The 21,366-nt window shown below is 57.1% G+C and overlaps 1 long non-coding RNA gene across 1 annotated transcript; it reads right to left on the bottom strand.

Annotated features, from left to right (window-relative positions):
- Positions 1-12,435: 12,435 nt before the first annotated feature.
- LOC142593011 (uncharacterized) lies at positions 12,436-13,945 on the bottom strand. The gene is made up of 2 exons (XR_012830865.1): positions 13,854-13,945; positions 12,436-13,251 (listed from the first exon to the last, which is right to left on the bottom strand). It is a non-coding gene; the product is annotated as an uncharacterized LOC142593011 (long non-coding RNA).
- Positions 13,946-21,366: the final 7,421 nt, after the last annotated feature.

Here is a 21,366-nt window from a genome sequence, read left to right on the forward strand (position 1 = left end):
AGGTGCCCATCTGGCCAGGGCTGCGTGCAGGGTCTGTGCTGCACAGGGCAGGCTGCAGAGAGGAGAGAGATGGGCTCCTCCTGCCTGGCCCAGGCCAGGTACCCTTTGCAACTCCCTTACGCTCCACGCCTGCCAGGGATGCAGCCCAGAATGAAGCTTTTGCTGTAGCCCAACTGGAATAGCTGAACGTACGGTGAAGTGCAATTAGCAGTAAATTTGTGGTATTGGTAACCAGCCACATCACGCAGGCTGAAAACGGATGTCAGGCAAGGAAGGACTTTTGAGGAGGGAGAAAAGACAACAGAAAAGGGTCCTGTGCCCACCTTCACCCCTGTGAACAGAGGGGCCTCCTGCCCAGGTGTGTTCCCCAGAGCCAGATCGAACTCAGTGAGTCAGAGAGAAAATGTCTCTGTGTGCTGATCATCCAGTCTGGCAAGCACCTACGCAGGCAGGAATGTGCACCCGAAGCAGGACACCCAGGGAAGGAAGGGCAGGGGCAGGCAGCATCTCCTCCGCACATGGGCACCGAGTCACGCACACCCACACAGGGCCAGAGCCACACCAGCACACGCAGTCACGCGCACACTCGCACACACATGCATGTGTGCAGCTGCACATGCAGGCTCGCACAGGCATATGTACACTCTCTCCCTTGCACACGCACAGTCACATGTGCACACGCTCACATGGAGTCACCCACACAAGAGCACACACACGCGCAGAGGCACAGACACACGTGTAGGTTGCTGGGAGCACATATGCAGTCACAAACGTGCTCAGCCACAGACACGGTCAACACCCATGCACATACACAGCTACACAAATCATTGCACACTGGAACAATTCCAACCAAAACCACCCTTGTCCTGGAAGTGGGCGCCAAGCGAGCCTGTTCGCCAGAGCTGTGGCTGCGGTATGACGGGACGTGGCCCATCCTCTGCCAACACAGAAATGGACCCAAACACAGGCCTGAGCTTCAGCCTCACTCAGCCCAAAGCTGGCCAGAGCCACGAGCCTGCCTCTGCCAGCGGGCCAGCCAGCGCAAGCCCTCTGCAAGCAAGCAGTTGATCGGGTGCCCTGAGCTCCTGGGCAGATGCTGGCCACGGCACGGGGCTGGCCCTCCCTGCTCACCAGGAGCGTGAGAGGTTTCCATCCTGGGGCTGCTTCAGCCAGAGGCACCGACCACCCACTCCATGCACTGCGAACGACCCCAGCAGCCACCACAGCTCCGGTGCCTGCACGGTCCCAGGCACGGCCACAGCGAGGGACAGGCTCCGTCTCTGTCCCAGCTGGGGAGCAGGGACAGCTGCAGCAGGGTGGCTGCAGCTCCCCGCCCCAGCCAAGGGGCTCAGCCAGACCAAGGGCAGATTGAACAAGCCCAGATCCGTGGAGACCTCCATGGCAGCCAGGACCACGGGCAGGGCAGTCCACAAGCAGTCATGCTGGGCACCTGTCAGAAGAAGGTGGTGGCAGAAAGTCCAGAAGCCTCAGCATGCCTCTGCACTCTCCACAGCCGTCACTCGCCCAAGCTCCGGTGAGAAACGTGCCCCACGTCTTGCACCGGGGCCAGTCACCGTGCCCCTGCCACCCTGGGCTCCCGGGGCTGGGGCTGCTGCGACACGGCGCTGCGGTGGTCAGATGTCTGTATTTCAGCCGTGCTTCTATATTTCAGCACAGGGCAGGGCCACTGTGTCATCTCCAGGGGCGGGGAAGGGAAGGATTTAAATTGGGCGCTTGTCTCGGCTGCTCATCCTGGCTGAGAGGCAGCGGGAGGAGGAGGAGGAGGACCAGAGCCTGCTGGGGAGCCTGCTCTGGATACGTGTCCAGCAGGTAGGACAGAGCCCATCTGGAGGGGGCACTGGGGCCAGCACACGGCCCCGCTTCAGCATGGCACCCTCCATGCAGACACCAGGGGCCTGCAAGGGATGTGGGGACCTTGCCTCTGCCCCTAAACCTAGTGCTCGGAGGGCGGCTGCTGAGGCTCAGGGGACCGGTGAGCAGGAGGTCTCCAGGCAGGACTCAGTCCTTTCCGAGAAGGGACAAAGCGACAGAGTGGCACCAGGGCTGGATGGAGCTGCTGCTCCATGCGATGCGCTTTGCGTCCTCAACGCTTCAGCTGAGCAGATCGGGACATTGGGATATGGGAGGGAAGCAGCCGGAGCTGTGGGACCTGCCTGAGCCTGCAGGCACCGGAGACAGGAGGCTCCCGACTTGCACGGTGGGTCTCATCTGGGAGCCTGGCAGCAGGAGGCTGCGAGGTGAGCGCCAGGCTGGGGGGGCTGACGCCATTTCACTCCCTGAGGTGCAGGCAGGGCTTGGGACCGCGGCACCGCCGGGCCACCCCTGCTCACTCCAGCTGGAAAACCGCTTCCAGTGGGGCCTCTTGGGCTGGGCTGCTGCGACAGCTTGAAAGGACAGCCAGCTCCTGCCCCGGGAAGTTCCGTGTGCAGCCAAGCCCCAGCATCGGGAGATCTGATTAGAGACCAGCTAATGATAGCTTGCAGTTGGGTGATGTCTTTCCAGTATAGGGTGTTTACATGACATCCATGTCCTACATAGGTGTCGCCTGCTCCAGGGCGTGACACGGCACCCCGCTTTGTCCCGGGCCGGGTGCCACCCCAGCAGGCAGCACAACCAGCCCATCACCTCCTGGGAGGCTTCAGCTGCATCAGGCAGGGGAGGGCAGAGAAGCCACTCGCGAGGGCTGGAGCCACAGGGTTGACCAGAGCCGCTGCTGTCAAAGAGCCTGCAGCCATGGGCAGGGTCCCTAAAGAGGCAGGGGCTGGTCTGTAACTGCTGGGTTACACCTTTCCCCTACCGTGATCCATCTACACCACCATCAATCCAATATTTAAATGGAGCAAAAGCAATGACTCAGAGACTTTCAGACCAGTTAGGTAAACAGTCAGAGAATTAAGCTGTGACCCTGATAATGACTTAAACATATCATTAATGTCAGTCAACGTAGTTTATGGAAGATGGGTGTTCCCAAAGAAATGTTTTGGGCTTCATTTTTGCTGTTTTTACAAGACTGTGGCCTCATCACCACATGATGTTGTGGATGCTGAAAGTTTACAGGGCTTCCAGAAGAGAGCAGGTGACTCCATGGGAGACATCCCTCGAGGATTACTACACAGTCCCAAAATGCATCCAGCTCATGAAATCCACTGAGCTGAAAACAGTCAGAGGTTGACATAGAAACTGGGGAAATATTACACACATTGCCCCATTCTTCATCCGTCCCCTGTTGTCTGCTTATGGCTCAAGGTGGAGACAAGACTCTGGGCTGCACAGACCCTTGGCCTGACTCGGCATGGCTATTCTGGTGTCTGCTTGAGAGCACGGCTGCCTTCCTCAAACACCTCAGACAGCACAGCTGGCATCTTGGTTGAGGGTGCTGCATTTTTATGGGTGAGGGGGCAAAGACACCTGCTTGATCGACCGTGTCAATCGACTGGTCACACTAATTGCAAAGCACACGCCTGAATGGGACAGACCGCTGCAAGCAGCCACTTAGAGCAGGCTCCCTGAGGTACCTGCTTTTAGTCCCTCGCTACTGTCTAATTTTTTTTTTTTATATATATAATTTTATCTACCATTTTACCTACATAACAATTAGCTAATAACAAAGACTGACCATTCATGAGCTCCCGCAGCACAGGAGCTAGAAGCCTGCCGTGAAAATGCTTTCCCTTTGAAGTGTAATTAAATCACAGGCCTTGTTGCCACAGGACGTTGCAGAGGCTGACACCAGACCTGGACTCGCAGACATGACTGCAGAGGTCCACGGAGGTCTGTAGCCCGTGGTAGCTACAGGCAGTGGTCCAGGGCAAGCCCGGCCCAGGACGTCTGGAGGGCTGTGTGCCAGAGGGAGCATCTCTCTCTCCCACCCTGTTCCTAGAGCAGTTTCCCTAAATATCTGGAGAGAGCACCATGGCCCTGCTTGCAGAGAGAGCACTCAGTCAGACAGACCCTCCCATTGACTCCGCCCCTGTCCCCAGTTGCTGGAACTGGTTGGAGTGGTCCCCAGGATGGCGCCTGGCACCAGCCGACTAGCCCTCCCACGGACAATGCCCGTGGTCATTGTCATTGACCTGGCCCAGGTCAGCATGGGCCAGGACCAGTGCCAGCACGCCTGTGGCAGCAGACCCCAGTTTTGGAGGACAGGAGAGTGTAACAGGATGGGGCTTGGGAGCTCTGCCAACCCAGTGGCCGTAGAACAAGCAGAGACCTAGGCACATCTCAACTTCAGCTGAGGCACAGCCTTAGAGAAGGTCTCTGCCAGCCTGGACCCACCGCTGCACGTGGATCTTACCAGCCACTCATCTGCCACTAAGACCATTCCCACGTCCTGTGTCATGCCAGGGTGGGCGTGGGAATCACACAGCAAGAAGAAAGATCTTCACAGACAGCCATGAGCCAGGCTGTGGCTGCCACCCTGCCCAGGGCTGGTGGTGTCCCACCACACTCCCAGCCTGCCCATGACCAGCACGAAGCCAGGCAGCGTGATGGTCTCAGCGGACGAGAGCAGAAGATGACTTGCAGCACTAGCCAGCACCTCTCTGCAGCCGGATAGTCGCTGGTGGCAGTCACTGCTGCTTCTTGGCACGACCTGTGCTTGTCAATGACCACCAGCTAAATCTGCCAGCCCCAGGCCAGCACAGGAGCCAGTACTGAGGGAACAGGGAGGTGAGCAGTGGCCATGCTTCCTGCTGGCACCCTGTGGCATCAGCCCAAAAGCGAGCAGTGGTTGTGCCACCCAGGAACAGAAGAGGAAGGCTGTAGAGGCCACAGGTTTGAGGCAGTGTCAGGCTCTGGGCGAGCAGGCGGCTCCTTGGGAGCCCAGAGTGGGGCCAAGTTATCCACGCTGTTGCTATGACGCTCCTTTGCAGAGGGCACATCTCTAGACCTGCCCATGGCCCTCAAACCTCTCTGCCTGCAGGTGCCTGAGGTGCTGGTCAGCTCCGCTTCCCTAGTCTGCTCCCCTTCACAGCGCTATCTGTTTTCCTGCCCTGAGTGCAGGTGCTCTTTGGCATCGGCATCAAGCCTTCTGCTCACGACCGTGCCGCATCTCTGCGCCAAGCCTGCCAGCTGCACAGGGATGTGTAGAGCCTGCTGCTGCAGCTGGTGCACAGCATGCTGAACAGGCAAACACACTGGCCAGGCTGTCACTGCTGCTTCCAGGGAGGTCTCATCCGCTGTTTGGGAGCTGGACAAGGGGCACTCTTGGCCCTGAGACTGCTGCTGAGAGAGGAGGATGGCAGCAAAGCCCCAGAGCCCACTCCCTGCTTCTCTCTGGGCTCCTGCTACCACATCCAGGGAGATGGCTTTCTTCACACACACCATAAAAACTGCACAAGAACCCATGTCTTACCAAGTCATTTCTTTCTCTCTCCTCAGACAAACACGGTGCCCCACAGCAGCAGGACTGTTCCCCAGAGACAGTGCAGAAGATGAGTGGACCCCCTCAGAACAAGTCAAGCGACATGGGAAGTAACCTGATTGCAGGTGGACACAAAGAGATGGGTGGGGGTGGGAGTAACTTCATAGCTGGCGTCTTCATCCAGGCCATGCATAAGAAGATGAGCATCTATGATGCCATGATGAGGGGGCTCCTGACACCAGGTACGGCCCTGGTTCTGCTGGAGGCACAGGCTGCTTCAGGGTTCCTCACCGACCCCGTGAGGAACGAGAAACTATCGGTGAAAGAGGCACTGACTGCAGGACTCATAGGCAGAGATTTTTACGAGAAGCTGCTGTCAGCAGAGGGAGCTGTGACAGGGTACACAGAGCCGTACACAGGGGACAAGATCTCCCTCTTCCAGGCCATGAAGAAAGAGTTCATCGTGAAGGAGCATGCCATCCGCCTGCTCGAGGCCCAGATCGCCACCGGCGGCATCATCGACCCTGTGAACCGCCACCGCGTCCCCGTGGAGGTGGCCTACCAGCGTGGCTACTTTGACCAGGAGATGTGCCAGTTTCTTTCTAATCCCAAGAATCAAACAAGAAGTTGCTTCGACCCCAACACCCACGAGAACCTCACTTATACACAGCTCCTCCACCGCTGCGTGCCCGACCCGGACACGGGGCTGCTCATGCTCCAGGTGATGGACAAGGGCTCCGTGCTCTACCAGCTGAACAAGGATGCCCGGAAAGCCCTGCAGGCCGCCCGCACTTCTGTCAGCGTGGGGCTCTTCCAGGGCCAGAGCGTCACCGTCTGGGAGCTCCTCTTCTCCCGCTACGTCCCTGATTACCAGAGAGAGGAGCTGCTGAGGAAATACAAGGCAGGGACGCTGACCATCCCAGAGATGATCACCCTCCTCACCACCATCATCACCGGGGCAGAAATGGAAAACGGGGATCTGAGCTCCACCACAGTCATACCCAACAACGAGGTGGAAGCATCACCACCAGTTCAGGATACGCACTCCCAGGAGCAACAGTTGAGAAAGTCCTTAAAATCTGCAACCATCTATGTCACTGCTGGTGAGTTCCAGGGGCAAAACATTTCCTTGTTGGATCTGCTCTTTTCCAAATACATCCCTCAAGGGAAGCGGCAGGAGCTGCTGGAGCTGTACAGAGCGGGGATACTGACCACAGAACAGGTGGCTACTGTGGTCACCACCATCATAAACAGAACCGAAGCTGCAAATGCCACGCTCATGGCAAATGCCAGAAGTCCACACAAGGCAGTGACAAGGGCAGAGGAAAATGGAGATGATTTTTCAACACAAGATGCACAACTAGATAACATCTTGAAGTCTACCACCATTGATGTGCCAGCTGGTGAGTTCCAGGGGAGTCAGGTCTCTGTGTGGGACCTGCTCTTCTCCGACTACATCCCTGAGGAGAAAAGGCAGGGGCTTCTGGAGCTGTACCGTGAAAGGGTATTAACTTTGGAGCAGATGATAACTGTTGTCACCACTGTCATTAAGAAAAAAGAATCTACAAGCAGAAAATTCCTAACTGCAGTGAAGACTTCCAACAAGGACACTGTGTCAGCAGCAGAAGAGAAGGATGCCGACTCCCCCAAAGAAGAATCATGGGAAACAGCCTTGAAAACCACAGTCGTTGACATGGAGGTTGGGGAGTTTCGGGGCCACAAGGTCTCTGTGTGGGACCTGCTCCACTCCAAGTATATCCCCGAGGAGAACAGAAAGGAGCTTCTGGAGCTGTACCAGGCAGGAGAGTTAACCCTTGATCAGGTGAAAACCGTCGTCAGCACCATTGTAACCAAGGCAGAAGCAGCAAGGGCAGAGCACTCGGCAAATGCAAGCAGTCCAAGAGCAGAGTCAACAGTTGCAGAAGCTGAGCACACCCACCTGCACGAGGACAGGACCTGGGAAGAGACCCTGAAGTCCACCACAGTCGAGATGTCAATGGATGAGTTCCAGGGGAGGCAGGCCTCTTTGTGGGACCTGCTCTTCTCCGACTACATCCCTGAGGAGAAAAGGCAGGAGCTCCTGGAGCTGTACTGTGCAGGGACATTGGCCTTGGAGCGGTTAATGGTTGTTGTCACCACTCTCATTAAGAAAAAAGAAGCCACAGGCAGGAAATTCCTAATTGCAGTGAAGACTTCCAACAAGGACACTGTGTCAGCAGCAGAAGAGAAGGATGCCGACTCCCCCAAAGAAGAATCATGGGAAACAGCCTTGAAAACCACAGTCGTTGACATGGAGGTTGGGGAGTTTCGGGGCCACAAGGTCTCTGTGTGGGACCTGCTCCACTCCAAGTATATCCCCGAGGAGAACAGAAAGGAGCTTCTGGAGCTGTACCAGGCAGGAGAGTTAACCCTTGATCAGGTGAAAACCGTCGTCAGCACCATTGTAACCAAGGCAGAAGCAGCAAGGGCAGAGCACTCGGCAAATGCAAGCAGTCCAAGAGCAGGGTCAACAGTTGCAGAAGCTGAGCACACCCACCTGCACGAGGACAGGACCTGGGAAGAGACCCTGAAGTCCACCACAGTCGAGATGTCAATGGATGAGTTCCAGGGGAGGCAGGTCTCTTTGTGGGACCTGCTCTTCTCCGACTACATCCCTGAGGAGAAAAGGCAGGAGCTCCTGGAGCTGTACCGTGCAGGGACACTCAGTATTCAGGAACTGGTCAGCACCACCAGCAGCATTGTGACAGGCAGCAAAGAAAGGCATCTTGCAACCCTTCCCCAGCAGACAGTGGACCTCCTCCAGTCCGAGGGCTCCTACATTACCTTTGGCCCGTTCCAGGAGCAGAGGGTGTCAGTGTGGGAGCTCCTCTCCTCCAAGCAAGTCTCCGAGTACAAACGAGAGGCACACCTCGACACTTACGGCACAGGAGGGCTGACTGTGAACAAGATCACCATCACCACCACCGTCATCACAGGCCCGCAGCGTAAGAAGAGGCACCACCAGGACCACTAGACCACCCTCCCCAGAAGAGGAGCGCGCTCTGCCTCGCGGGGCAGGCATGGCCTGGGCACTTGCGAGAGTCTGCTCTCCGCGTAACTCAATTATAGGGAGGAAAGAGAGGTGACAAACCTGTGTGCAGAACAGGGTGGGCGCCTGGTTAAACTCCTTGCTGTCTCAACTGCTACTTTGCTGAGATTTCTTTTGCCCAACAGAGCTTTCCTGGAGGGGTTCTGGGGAGGGTCCAGGAAGGCTGGTGACTGCAGCTTTCTGCTGTGCGCACACGGGCAGCGACAAAGAACAGGGAAATGTGCGGCAGGACCAAAGTCAGATGGGTTGGAGACTGCCACGAATGGCAGCAGGCAGAAACCCCAGTGCAGGGGCTGCAGGCAGCACAACTGGCAGCCCCAAAAGAGCCGCAGACGGACAGGCAACTCCTGCCCAGGGCAGCTGGGCCCCTGGCCCTGCTGAAGAGCGTGCAGCTGGGCAGCACGTGTGGCTGCGGTCACCCACGGGACGTTCAGCCCCGACCCGTCCTTCGGCTCCGCTGCTGCAGGCTGGGGCCGTGGGGGTGTGCTGGGCTGCCGGAGCTCGCTGCACATGAGCGCTGGGGGAAGCGGGGTTCTGGTGCCAGGCGAGACACCTGCGACGGCGAGAGCCTGCCGGGTGCACGCGCAGGAGCGGCAGCGCGTCCATGGGGCGAGAGGCCACGCGCAGAGCAGGACTGCTCCCACGTGTGCCAGGGGAACCCCAAGTCCCTGCGCCCATGCAGGTCACTGCCGGTCACGGAGGGACAAGCACCCACGGGAGCACCCCCGTGCCGCTCAGTGCAGGGGGGCACCACGCGTGGCCTGCATGCACGCGCAGAGCCATGCACACAGAGCCGTGCACGCGTGTGCTGCGGGAGCCGCCTTCTGCGGCCACACACACATGCCACGCCAGTGCGTGCTGCGGAGCCGTGCACGCGTGTGCCACCTTCTGCAGCCACGCACACGTGCCATGCCGGTGCATGCTGCGGAGCCGTGCACGCGTGTGCACAGAGCGCCTGCAGCGAGCCGTGCGCGCAGGTACCGCGGAGCCACATCCGCAGTCACGCACACGCGTGTGCGCAGAGCCAGGCGCGGGGCTGGCCCGGCCGTGCCCGGGGGGGGGGTGCAGGGCGGGGGGCACAGGGCACAGCCCGCGGTGCGCGTGTCAGTGTGCGCCTGTGTCCCTGCTACCGGGCTCTGCGTGTGTGTGTGTCCGTGTGTGTCTGTGTGTGTCTGTGTGTCCGTGTGTGTCCGTGTGTGTCCGTGTGTCCATGTGTCCATGTGTGTGTCTGTGTGTCCATGTGTGTCCGGTGTCCGTGTGTGTCCGTGTGTGTCCGTGTGTCCGTGTGTGTCCGTGTGTGCCCGTGTGTGTCCGTGTGTGTGTCCGTGTGTCCATGTGTGTGTCCGTGTGTCCGTGTGTGCCCGTGTGTGTCCGTGTGTCCATGTGTGTCCGTGTGTGTGCGTCCGTGTGTGTCTGTGTGTCCTTGTGTGTCCGTGTGTCCGTGTGTGTCCGTGTCTCCGTGTGTCCCCGTGTGTCCCCCTGTGTCCGTGTGTGTCCCTGTGTCCGTGTGTGTCCCTGTGTCCGTGTGTGCCCATGTGTGTCCGTGTGTGTCCGTGTGTGTCCGTGTGTGTGTCCCTGTGTCCGTGTGTGTCCGTGTGTGTCCGTGTCTCCGTGTGTGTCCGTGTGTGTGTCCCTGTGTGTCCCTGTGTCCGTGTCTGTGCGTCTGCGCCTGTGTCTGGCTGCGTGTGACACAGCTGCTGCCCCCTGCCGGCGCGGCGGACCTCAGCCGGGCCGAGCCCTGAGCCGGGCCCTGAGCGGGGGCCGAGCCCCCCCAGCCCGTCCCTGAGCGGGGCCGAGCCCCCACCCCCAGCCCGTCCCTGAGCGGGGCCGAGCCCCCCCAGCCCGTCCCTGAGCGGGGCCGAGCCCCCACCCCCAGCCCGTCCCTGAGCGGGGGCCGAGCCCCCAGCCCGTCCCTGAGCGGGGCCGAGCCCCCACCCCCAGCCCGTCCCTGAGCGGGGGCCGAGCCCCCAGCCCGTCCCTGAGCGGGGCCGAGCCCCCACCCCCAGCCCGTCCCTGAGCGGGGGCCGAGCCCCCAGCCCGTCCCTGAGCGGGGCCGAGCCCCCACCCCCAGCCCGTCCCTGAGCGGGGGCCGAGCCCCCAGCCCGTCCCTGAGCCGGGCCGAGCCCCCACCCCCAGCCCGTCCCTGAGCGGGGGCCGAGCCCCCAGCCCGTCCCTGAGCGGGGCCGAGCCCCCAGCCCGTCCCTGAGCGGGGCCGAGCCCCCCCAGCCCGTCCCTGAGCGGGGCCGAGCCCCCCCAGCGCGTCCCTGAGCCGGGCCGAGCCCCCAGCCCGTCCCTGAGCCGGGCCGAGCCCCCAGCCCGTCCCTGAGCGGGGCCGAGCCCCCACCCCCAGCCCGTCCCTGAGCGGGGCCGAGCCCCCAGCCCGTCCCTCAGCCATGCCTGGGCCTCAGCCAGGGCCCCCAGGCCACAGACTCATAGAATCACAGAATCATTGAATCATGGAATAGTTGAGGTTGGAAAAGACCTTGAAGATCACCCAGTCCAACCATTAACCTAACATTACCGAGTCCATCACTAAACCAGTTCAGGGGAGAGTAGCAATTTCATGTTTCCTGGCTTGGTGGCTGGATTATTTATAACGAAAGTAAAAACTAGGAGTTATTACGATTGGAAAGGACCCTAAGATCATCAGCCCAACCATCACCCCAACACCCCCATGCCCACTAAACCATGTCCCCAAGTGCCACCTCTGCCCATTTTTTGAACACTTCCAGGGCTGTACACTCCCCCACCTCTCTGGGCAGCCTGTTCCAGGGCTTGAGCATTGGCTGCCCGATGTTCATGGCTGCCCCGCGCCACTCTCCTGCCTGGCCTCTGCACCCCGTCCTGCCTGGCCTGGCACCCCAAGGCCTGCCAGGGTCCCACAGACAGACTCCCCTACAGCGTGGGGCCGTCAGGGCGCCCGTAGCCCAAGGCGCACAGCTCCAGCCCTGGCCTTGGCCTGCCATCCCGTGGGGTCTCATCAGCCACCCAGCAGGTCCCCATAGTCCCCCTCTTGAGGGACCCCTGCCTACGGGCTTGGTGCTGGGCACAGCATGGCCTCCCTGCTGTGCACCCCAGTGCCAGGGCCTGTCGGGGCTCCCCAAACCCCCTGCTATCCACACAGGGCCACGGCACTGGGGCCAAGGGGCTCTGGTACACAGAGGGGTGCCCCAGCCCTGCCAGCCCTAACTGGAGATGGGGAGCAGCACCCCCCTCCACTGCCCTGGAGCTCACACACCACACCATGCCCGCTGCCTCGTCAGCTCTCCACTCACAACGGGATAGGGAGGATGCAAGCCAGTCCTTTAGCCAGGGACAGACTTCCCAGGGATGCGCCCCGCCGCCAGGTCACACTGCCCCAGGGGGTGGTGGCACGTTTTTGGGGCCTGCTCAGATGCTGAGAGCTGCAGGCAGGGTCAGCCATCCTGCTGGGCACGCTGCCCGTGCTGTGGCTGGTACATGGCCAAAGCCACAGCGAGTACCAGCCATAGGGAGAGGCTAAGGGGGAGCCCTGGACGTGCCCACCGCAGCTGTGGGTGTCTCTGGAGAGGGTTCCACGTGCACAGAGCTCTGGAGCCATGCGAGGGCACCGGGAGAGCCAGGCACACGGGCTGTCCCTGGGGCTGGCTGAATGGTCTCATCCCAGCCACCCTCACGTTACACATGTGGACGGCCATAGGAGCCCTGCGTGCCACACAGAGCCCGCAGCCCTGGGGCATGGCCTGCGGCAGGAGCACCCATCCCTGCTGGGGAGGCACAGGAAGGTGCTGGCAGAGGTTCCCATGAGACATGACGCTTCAGTCCCAGGTGCAGCAGAGCCACTCCATCAGTGGCAGCTTACTAACAAGAAGACCAACACAGGGCTAATATGGGCATGCAGCAGCATGGGGACTTCCCAGACTTATCCACTCCGCTCCACAGAGGGAATGGCATTGCTGGAAATTACTCAGAAGGGAGCAGAGAATAGACTACCATCTCCTGAGGTGTTCATTGTCCCATCTCATTGTCCCATCTTGTGAGGACTCAGAGAAGCATAAGAATGATGAAACATAGGGAAGGAAAGAGGAAGGACTTAGTAGACTCCACAGATGGAAAGATGACCAAGGTGGATGGCATAGTAGTTGGTGGTGGGGAGATGTGTTCACCATCTTTTCCAGTTCAGGGATTGAGGGTTACTGCGGAATCTAGCACGAGGCCAGTTCAGGTTGAAGGAAGTAATTCTGCATACTCTGGGTAGCTGAGCTGGGGAACTCCCTGCTGCAGGATGTTCTAGGTGCTGAAAGTTTCTATGGATTCAAAAAGCATTTGGAGTACGCCATGGAGGAAAATCCATCAAGGGCTACTAAATAACAAGAGATATCGTTGTTTCAGTAGCTCCCAGAGACACAGACCCCAGGGGCCTGGGAGGACATAGCAGAGAAGTGCTGGTATATGCTTGCCTTGTTCTCGCACTGCTTCCTACACACTTGCTGTTGGCTGGTGCCAGGTTACGGAGTTGGACAGGCCATGCAGATGCAGCACCCCTCTGTGTTCCTGCTTCTTGCAGGGAGGTGGCACCAGCTTGTGCCACTGGCTCTAGGGTGGACCGAGGGGCCTGGATAGCGTAGGCAAGCAGAGGGTGGTGGGCAGGAGGACTCAAGCAGCCAGGGTGGCGAGGCTTCTGAAAGGAGTTGGTGCCAGCTCCAGCCTGCCTGGGGATCCGAGGCTGGGAGGGTTCCAGATGGCTCCTCAGGACTCAGATTGCACTCCCACAGGAAGTGCTGAATTTCAAAAAAAGAAGCTGAAAGAAAACAGGACATTGTGTAAGGGAAAAGCTGCATACATTTGCATAGTTATAAGCTGGTTGCATAACTGAATGCATCTGAATAGTATCCGAATACTCTTTGGAGGCATTGGGGGCAACAGGGGAAAAGAAAGGGTCAGGCAGTCTGTGCCTGCTGCCCAGTCCCTGCGGGAACACCGCACCACAGTGGATATACTGGGTAACTTCTCAGTTTCATGGGAGAAGATGGGTTGAGAGCAAAAGCCCCGGGACCTGACCTGCTGGAAAAGGAACAGGAAACCAGCAAACCCATCGCTGTGCCCACAGGCCAGGTGAAGCCACAGCCACGAGTGGGGAAGCAGGCAGAGCACCCGCAGCACAGCAGCTTTCCCTGCTGAGGGATGGTGTTCCCCACCCATGGGGGCCATAGGCCTCCATGACAGTGCCCTCAGGTGTGGGACACAGAGCCAGCCAGGGCCGTTCCCCCCGCTGGAGCACACCAACCCACCCGAACAAAGCAAACGTAACTGGCAGGGCGCTCCTGGGTCAGTATGCTTGCTCCCTGCTGGGCAGCAGTTTCCCATAGAAATCTTCCTGCAAAATTGGCAGGCTCCCTGTACCTCTGCTCTGGGAACTCATTCCAGTCTGCCACCTCCAGCAGCTAGAAATGTCCTCCTGGTTTTCAGCCAGCTCAGACCCATTTTCTCTTATGCAAAAGCCATCCACCAGCTTAAGCACATCTGCTCCAGTGTTTTTCACTGATAAAGCTACCCTGGGCAATCTTATCCCCCCTCAACATCTGTTTTGCCAAGCTGTCAAGCGGGGCTGCTCTCATCTCCACTCCTCATTCCCTCAGTCATCTCAGTTGCTCTTCTCTGCACCTTTTCTACAATGAATTAATGTTTTTTAGCATGGCTGGTGCATGGTCTGTAAATAATGCTCTGTACAACAGCACCGGCACTATCTGCCTCTTCCGAAAATACATCCCAACAGAGTTACGAATGCACCACATCTTCGTGGCTGCATTACATGGCAGCCTACATTCATCCTGAGGTTGCTGAATGCATGCAGGCCTTTTCCTGTTTAATCACTTCCAAATTGGGGGCCTAATTTATGGCATAAATGTTTGTTCAGTGACTCCAGGGCATGACTTTGCATTTTGTACCATTCAATTTCCTCCCATGACTATTAATTCAGCCTTCAATGTCACCCATTGCCCCTGAATGCCAGCCCTCTGCTCTACCATTTCACGACCTCACCTTTTAGCTAAGCTCACTGACCTGCACCTGATATTTTATGACAAAGTCATTGATAAAATATTAAATTAATTTGGCTTTTAGAGCCCATATTCTCACTTATCATTCCCCTTTCAGCACAATCCAATCTCCTAGCAGCAGATAAGACGAGATGTGTCTACATCTGTGCAACAGCAAGGCTGCTGCAGGAGACAGAAGTTGCTTTTTTGTCTTTGCTACGGTTATGATCTGCCGTTGTGTGCAATTGTCTTGGTTTTGTCCTAACAGCATAAACCGGGGGGGTTAGCAACAGAGCGCCAGGGTATCTCCACTAACTTTTTTCCCCAAACCCCAAAGATGGCAGCTAACATCATCTTTATGCTCAGCTGAAAGTCTGTTATCTCCTACTGCAAGTTTTTAACTCAAAGAGAAAAAGGAACAAAAGATACTGTCACGATGAAAGCCTTGCTTCATTTTCCACTTAACTGGCTCTACTTTTTTTTCTTAACAAAAGGTCAAAAAAAGTGTTTAAAGGCTGTTGGAACAGGGAACTCCTCAGCTATAATGTGATAGCCCAAGCTACACTTCACTCCTTACTGCTATAACAGCAAAGATAGGGTTATTCACCCCACAGCCCTCCGGGCTGGAGCCACCCCGGTTGCTCCTCGCCCCGCACAGGCTGCAGGGCTGCAGGCACGCAGGGTGGGGAGAAATGCAAACTGGCTGCAGGGCCCCAGCAGCTGAAGCATTTCATTGCGCTGTTTACGTTGCCCACACACCTCACCCCTGCTCAGCCACTGACACTGCCCGTCCCTGCTCGCCTGCATCCGCCAGCGTCCTCCAGGACCAGCATCTGAGAGCAGGGGCAGAGCCTGGAGCCGGCCAGGGACAAGGGGGGCTCATCAAGGAGGTTCTGGGGAGGCCGCATGTCCTGGGGAGCAGTGGGGCTGCAGAGGGAAGGGACCTAAAGGAACCGGCTGAGATTTACAAAAGGAAACCACGGCCTGAAGAGCAGGAAATACCCTGGCAGCGGAACGCAGGAGGCCGGGACATGGAAACACTGGGGTTGGGGGCCACCTCGGCCGTGCACAGCACAGGGTGTGCTGCTGTACTGAACATGCTGTCCTCTGCCGAAAGCACTACCTGCAGCCAGACTTCCCTCTTTGCAAAAGAGGCCAGGCGTCAGGAAACTCTGATCAAGTCCCCTGCCAGGGCTGTGGAGCAGCACTGAGCCCTTCCAGCTGCCTGCAGGAGCCTGCCAAGAAAGGGAGAGCCCGCAATGAGGTCTGATATAAACCAGGCGCCCGTTGTGCATGACCAGCTACAAGCAATGAACAAAATAAAATCAGCCTTCTCTGGTGGGAGTACCGGTCAGAGCAGCAGCCTCACCCGCTCTGACAGCTCGCTCTTGCAGGGCAATTACTGATAGGGCTCCCAGGGCTTTGACACCCACCTCCCTCTGTCATCCCTGCCCTTGACCCTGCTCCCCGTCACCCCTTGCTGCCCCTCCGTGCCACAGCTCTGGGCTCCCGCCCTCCACCCCTCCGGTGAGACCGGCATGCCTTCCTCCTCCCGGCGATGCCCCTCTGCCTCCGACCACTGGCTCCAGCTCCTCCAGCACCCAGAGCCTGTCCTGCAGCCCTCGGCCGTGCTCTCACACGTGCAGATGGTCACACAGACGCTGCGCCCATCCACTGCAAGCAGCTTCTCCCTCTGCTCTGCCCCCCACATCAGCCTGGCTGCTGTCCCCTGCATGCCCCTGATGAGCCTTCCCAAGCAGATTCAAACCGTCCCATTTTTAGCATTGAGCTGCGACCAGTTACAGCAAATGCCCTCATCCCAACACACACCCACACGCTGCGCCCTGTTCCTGTGGTCAGCTTCACCTCTGTTTATGCAGTGCACTGTTACACATGCTGGCTTGCTTTCCACTTGTGGAAGCACTTATGGAAGAGCTGGATACGTGTTTCCTGCGCGGTGTGGGAGCTGCCACTGGGAATATAGGCAGAGCTCGAATGAGCAGGGCTTAGGCAGTATAAAAGTCTGCATCCCCTCACCAAGCTCTCTGGCCTGACTTTTGCCCTGAGATGTTTGCAGAAGTATGTGCCATCCCAGGGGTGACAGTGGAGATGCTTTCAGCAGTAATAGCTGTAAGAAGTAGTTTCAGGAAACTGCTCTGCCTTGTTCCCAGTGGAGCTCTCATCCTGCAGCATTAAAGGCATGCTGTCCTGCCCTCCTGTGAATTCACACATCTGAATTACATGCTGACACCAGCACGTTACACACTTGTGTAGGTCATGTGTTTGTGAAGGGCGTATGTGGGGAGCTGCAGAACAGGGGCCGTTAGAGCCCGATGTATTAACTCAGTAAACACAAATAGATTCCTGAGAAGCTATGTGCTGGCCACATGTTTGCCCTGCAGAAACCACTAACAAATGTGCTGAAAGAAGACAAAGCAGCAGGGAAGATGTTTGTCGGCTTCGCAGAGTCAGCCTGGCACCTAGACCGAACCTTAAACCATAACAAAGTGCAAGTTGTGCAAAAACATGTGACGTCATTATATCCCAGCCCTATCCATCAAATGCAGATAAAAATAGACGGCAAGCCAAGAGGGGCCTCTTAGCAGGGAGGGGAGGAAGGGAGACAGAGAGCTTCAGCCCAGACCTCCGTACCATCAACACCAGCGTTCCCCGGGCCCTGGGGCTGGCTTGCTGGGCAGCACCATGCAGGTGCCCTGCTTCTGCGGGGAGAGACGGTCCCAACTGCGCACGGTGTCACCTGGGCCCTCCTGCAAAACCCAGATCCTGCAGAGCGCTCTGGAAAGGAATAGAAGCAAACTAACCCTGAAAGGGGTTAAAAAATCCCCTCGGACTCTGGCAATCTGAAGTCGGAGCACACTCAAAATGATACATACCTGGGACCCACGTTAAATAAAAGAAGCTCCTGGCTAGCTGCATGTCACCGCAAGAGAAACCCCTCAGGACTGCCACGCTGTAAAGCAGCTTTCGGATCCTCTGCACTCTTCCCGTCATACTGCGGCTAAAAGCATGGCAGTGCAGTTCAAGCCACATCCTTGAGGTAGCAGCGCCCAGGTCACCCGGTGAAACTGGATGAGGAGACCCAGTTCCACATCTCCGAGTGCCCCCTTGCCCAGGGACTGCTGAGCAGAGCTGGTCCGTTTGCCCTTACAGACAGTGGAAAAGGAGAACTCACCCCGAGCACCAAATCCTTCCTGTCTCACCTCCCGCATGCAGGAAGCCTGAGTAGAAACCAAAGCCTGTACCTTTAGACCCCATTATCTCCCTGCCTGAGATCCCTAACCTGCTTAGGCAATGGAGGCACTCCGGAGGTGTTCCTTTGCTCAGGACAACCAAAGATGAGTTCAAGGAAAGGCGTTAAAGGCAGCAGCAAGCCACGGGAGCTGTCCTGCCAGCAGCAATCCCTCCGTGGCACTGTGCTGCAGGGCGCATGCAGACCTTCCCCAGGGCCCGTGACTGCAAACTGGTGGTAGGATGAGATGAGACAAAGCACAGGACCAACCTGAGAGAGGCCTGGCAGAGGGACAGGACAAAGACCGACAGAAGCTCTCTGCAGCATGCCATAGACCAGGGGATCCCCAATGGAAACTGCCTCTTGGGGGCTGGTGAAGGAAATGGCAGCCGGCTCCTGGGGCCGGAGAAGGGCAGGGTTATGCTGCAGAGCACCTGGCTCCAGGCCGGCAGAGACCTGGGCTCCAAATGCATGCACAGAGCAGAGCCCTGCCTGCTCTGGTGGAGGTGATGAGGGCCTCTGTGTTACACTTCAGCAGCACCCCATGGGCCGTGTTCGGCAGCAGAAGCCCAGGTCTGGGCCCCTGCTTTACCACAGCCTGCTTGTCTGAGCCCGAGCAGGACAGCAGAGCTCCGTTCTCGCTGTAGAAAAGATGAATTACGGGCACAAGCCTGCTGCTTCCTGGGCACAGGCGGGCTGGGAGGTGACAGCTGCCTCGGGGAAGGGGTGCGAGCGCCATGCAGCGTGCCTGTGCTGCCCTGCCCACTGGTGAGTGCTGGACTTCACAGCTAATGGTTGACGGTCTGAACCCTCGAGCGCAGCCAAGGGCAGACAGCTGTTTCAGGAGGTCACATTCCGTACAAAAGTGTGGACCAAGTTTCTCCTGCTTGTTTGTTATGTGACAGTCAGGACAACCGGCAAATGAAACACCGTATGACTTACGCCTGTCATGAACAGGCAGGAAAATGAACAGGCAAGACAAATATGCTCTACTCTGTATTATCTAGTAAAGGAAGCGGAAGTCACAGAGGCAGATAAAGAAGTTTACTCTGATAGGACAAGAGGAAACGGTCTCAAGTTGTGCCAGGGGAGATTTAGATTGGATATTAGGAAAAAATTCTTTACTGAAAGGGTTATCAAGCCCTGGAACAGGCTGCCCAGGGAAGTAGTTGAGTCCCCATCCCTGGGGGTATTTAAAAGACGTGTAGATGTGGCGCCTGGGGACATGGTTTAGTGGTGGGCTTGGCAGTGTTTAGGGTTAGGGTTGGACTCGATCTTAAAGGTCGTTTCCAACCTAAATGATTCTGTGATTCTGTGTGGAGGAGGCATTGAGGTGGTGGGATGTAGGGGCATTGTCTGGACAGCGATGAGGGTGCGGTGATGATCCAGAGGACGATCACTGCTGTGGGAACATCCACGGATCCTGCATCACCTCTGCCTCTGTCATTCCTGTAATATGTCCAAAGAAGTCAAGGGTGTCACACTGAGAACACGGCTCTCAGTGCGACTGAGTTTGAACAGAGAGATCTAGGACCTAGCCAATTCATGCTGCTGGATGCAATTTGTATGCCTCAAAGGACCTTAAAGATTTGCGTATGAGCTGCCTATGCACAGTGCGGCCAGTCCAGGCACACAGCAACATCCAGCTAAGGACACGTCCAGCACATGTGAAATGGAAACAGCAGAGGTCCACAAAGAACATGTGAAGACCAAAAGTGTTTCCTCCCAGAAAGCATGGAGCAGCAGACAGCGTGAGAGCAACTCCTCTGGGTCAGATCTGAGCCCTGCGTATCCCTGCATCCTATTTTTGCAAGTTGCTAATAGTGGATCCCAAGAGGAAGAGCACAGGAACCAGAGCAGGGACCGAGCAATATTTCATCTGTTGCAGACTCACAGCTTCTGACAATCCACAGCTTAGAGCCCTCTTGAGACAGAGGCTACATCTGCGTCCCTGTGTTTAATAGCCTTCAATCAATTTTTCTCCCACAAATTTGCCTAATGGTTTTTAAAATCCTTTTCTACTTTGGCCACTGTAAACACCCTATGGCAATGAATTCCACAATGTGTCACCCACGAACATTTTACCCCAAGAAACACTCAGTAAGAAATTACTCCCATTCATTACTTCCCATTCAAGCTCTTGCCTAGCCTTTTCATCAGGCATCCCAACTACCGTTTGGCATGAAAGGGTGAATGCCAACCATTCCTACGTGCTCTCTCCGTGCCGTTCATGCTGCTCTCAGCCTGCGTATCCCTGGCCCCGCCGCTGCTCTCCAAGCTGGGTAGTTAGTTTCATGTGGAAGCTTGTCCACACTTTTGATGCCCCTTCCTGTGTCACAAGAGGCTCTGCCGCTCTTCACAGACAGCGTTAGAGCTGGCTGTCCTGAATAGTTTGGTATCATCAGCAAACTCTGCCAACTCATTGTTCATCCCTTTTCTGGATTGTTTATGAGCGCGTTGAAAAGCAGTGCCTGGTACTGAGCCTGCCTTAGGTACCGCATTATATTCTCTGGCCATTTAACATTTGCATTCCTCCAAACCTCCTGGGCAAATATCTCAGCCTGGCAATTTGTCACCATTCATATTATTGATTCGTTAGATCATCTGTTCTTTTGTCACCTCATTTTGACACAATTCCTCTGACTGTCCTGTAAAGAAAGGCTTCCTACAGAGCAAACGCTACAGCAGAGAACAAACTTGGCTTTTTTACTATAGTCTTTTCTCTCCAGGGACTCCATTTAGACCCTCATCATCCTTGGGCGGTACGTATCTTCTGCTCAGGTTCTTGCCTTCAGTGTTTTTGAGCACTGCTTTTTACCTTTTGGGCAGTTATTCGTCCAAATCTCTTTTGATGTACATTTGGCCTATCTTCCTTGTTTGGACAGAGCTGTTACTCGCAGGGGGTGGCTGTTAAAACTGGCAGATCACCCCCAGTGCAGCCTATCCCCCCATCAGGTACAGCTGAACTGGCAGACGACTGGCAGAGCTGCAACAGGGAACCAGAGTCCGCAGAAGATGGAGGCTGTCACGGGAGTGCCATGGGGCTTGCGGAGAGCAGGCAGATAGGAAAGGCGCCTGGACTGTGCTGTGTATTTTATCTTTGGTTCCAAGCTTTTTATTCCTTGTCCTTGTACTTATTCCCAGCTGAACTTTTGCCTTCCACTTTGATAAGAACCAGTGGTTTACTTTCCTGCAAGTCCTATCTGGTAGGCACGGGACAAGGTCACCATGGGAGCTTGTGGCACCCGGCTCACAGACCGGTAGCAGGGTGGTGTCACCGGTGTGCGTGCCTGGAGATGGCCACGGCCCGGGATGTGCTTCCGCAGTCCCAGGAGGCGGTGACCGGGTCTGCCGAGGCCAGCGCAGGGCTCACGCTGACAGCCAACAGCCTTCCGCCGGGATTTACCCGGGTGGGCTCAGACGAGGGTATGCCACGGGCAGCCGGCAGCAGCAGCTCAGGCCCTGGCAGTGCCCACGGCAGTGCCGCGGGGCTGCAGCTGCCAGCACCAGGGCAGCCGCTCAGAGCAGCCCAGTCAGCTGCCAGGCAGGACCTGGTGCTGGCCCACAGGAGCAAATGCCTCAATGCCTCCTGCTCGTTTATTCTGTGCTTCAGGGAACGGGAGTTTGT

The sequence above is a fragment of the Pelecanus crispus genome, chromosome 2 (genome assembly GCF_030463565.1).
Source record: "Pelecanus crispus isolate bPelCri1 chromosome 2, bPelCri1.pri, whole genome shotgun sequence".
Lineage (NCBI taxonomy): Eukaryota > Metazoa > Chordata > Aves > Pelecaniformes > Pelecanidae > Pelecanus > Pelecanus crispus.